This window comes from Alosa sapidissima, chromosome 2, assembly GCF_018492685.1.
Source record: "Alosa sapidissima isolate fAloSap1 chromosome 2, fAloSap1.pri, whole genome shotgun sequence".
Lineage (NCBI taxonomy): Eukaryota > Metazoa > Chordata > Actinopteri > Clupeiformes > Clupeidae > Alosa > Alosa sapidissima.
The window spans coordinates 29379572-29381824 of record NC_055958.1 but is presented as its reverse complement, the minus strand read 5'-3'; positions in this window follow the sequence as shown (position 1 = coordinate 29381824).

Below are 2253 nucleotides of genomic sequence, written 5' to 3'. Positions count from 1 at the left end.
TGATCTTCACTCAGAACTGCAGCACAGACACCCTCATGGTGACGCCTCTCCATCTTTCTGACCACTTCTTCATCCAGTTCAACGTCAGCCTGACAGAACAGCCTCCAGCTCCTCAGCCGATGGTCACGTTCCGCCACAACATCCGGAACCTGTCTCCAACGCACTTTTCCTCTGTGGTTGCCTCCGGTCTACCTCCACTCAACACCTTCTCCTCTCTGGAGGTTAATGAGGCCACAGACTCGCTCTGCTCCACACTGAGCTTGTGTCTAGACGAGCTGTGCCCACTTACCACAAGGCCAGCTCGATCCAAACACTCTCATCCATGGCTAAATGATACCCTCCGATCGCAGTGCACCAAACTCAGAGCCGCGGAGAGGAAATGGCACAAATCCAAACTAACTGATGACCTCAAAAACTACCAGACACTCCTGACCTCCTTCTCAGCCAGCATCACTGCTGCTAAGACGGCTTTCTACAATGACAAAATCAACAGCGCTACAGACACTCGAAAACTCTTCTCAACCTTCAAATCGCTACTCAACCCTCAGCTGCCTCCTCCTCCATCCAGCCTTACTGCAGATACCCTCGCTTCATTTTTTACAAACAAAGTGGCGGCAATCAGCAGTCAATTCTCTACATGCCCACTCAACGCATCTGACTCAGATACCGCACTCCTACAACCTCTAGGGACTGCTGGAACATCTTTCTCAGCATTCATGACTCTCTCCGAGAGTGAAGTATCTAGACTCCTGACATGCAGCCGTCCTACCACATGCTCGCTGGACCCTATACCTACGAGCCTACCTCAGTCCATCAGCCCGATCATCGCACCATCTATCACACATGTGATCAATGCCTCACTAACCTCTGGCACATTTCCAACAGCGTTCAAAATAGCCCGGGTAACACCATTACTTAACCCTTTAGGCGCCAGAGGTTTTTTTCCGAAACGATCAATTTTGACATCTTCATTTCAAAAGGCTATATCTTAAAAGTGATAAGAGATAGAGACTTTCTGTAAATTAGAGAAATATTAAGGATGACCCAAAGTGTATGTAGAGATTAAATGTTTATATCTAATTTGCATATTATGACGTCATATGGTGGCGGCCATCTTGGATTATAGAATTTTCATGAAAAGTTGCATGTTTGAATGATAAATGCACCACTTCTTTCCCCCCAAAATGTCCCTCACCTTCTGAATGCTATATTGCACAATACTGAATGCTCAGGTAAATAGTAAGTAGTGAACAAACTGTGTAAATCATTACTAATAAATGGCAGAAACAAACCAAATGCATGTAGCGGTAGACTGGCCTTTTGCTGTAGAGATTTTCCATTTACTACATACAGTAGGCACTCTGATTCCATGTATGGGGCACATATATATTATTCAGATGACACACAAACACAAGTAGACAAGACCTGTTTAGTTCAAAAGCTCATTTGCCACGGCAAGGCACAGATCAGGAGTGAGATGACGAGACAAGACAAGAGAAAATGTTAGTATTTTTTTTCTTTTTGTTGATGCTTTTTTGTTTTTTTTCTTAGCTGACAAAGACACACACATCACAAGGACATGAACACACAAAAAGGAACACATAGTGTACTGTATGTCCTAAATGATCAGGGAAGTAGATAGCAAATCAACAGTGTAAATCATTACTAAATGGCTGACTTTTTTTTTTTTTTATGTAGCAGGCCTTTTGCTGTAGAGATAATGACTCCCTATCCCTATCCATACAGGGCCGGCATTCCCATCATCTTGTGATAGACTATGCATGACCTAATGTGTGTGTGTGTGTGTGTGTGGGAGAGGGAGAGAGCGTGTCACCACCTCCACCATGCGAGCAGCATGGCCAGATCTGCCTCGCGCGCGCCGAGTGGAGAGAATTTGCGCAGCTCGGACTAGGCCTACTGTCATTCTCATTGCGACTCCCCACACTGCCACTACGTTCCCCCCTAACTGTCCTATGAGCACTTCGACCTCGTCTAACATACCCAGTGGCATTAGACAAAGGCTCCACCACGTTACTGTCGCCGCGATTGTGGAGAGGCACACGTTCAGAAGACAGAAGCTAGCGCTATGGATATTAGGCTACCTCCAGCCTCGTTCGCCACACCACTAACACCCTGCTAACTTCCCGATGAACACTCCGAACCTGTGAAACATTATTCCCACCAGTGACATTGGGCAAACGATTCAACGTTTGTGCTTGGTGTAAGCTAAACTATGGAGTAAACTCTCACTTT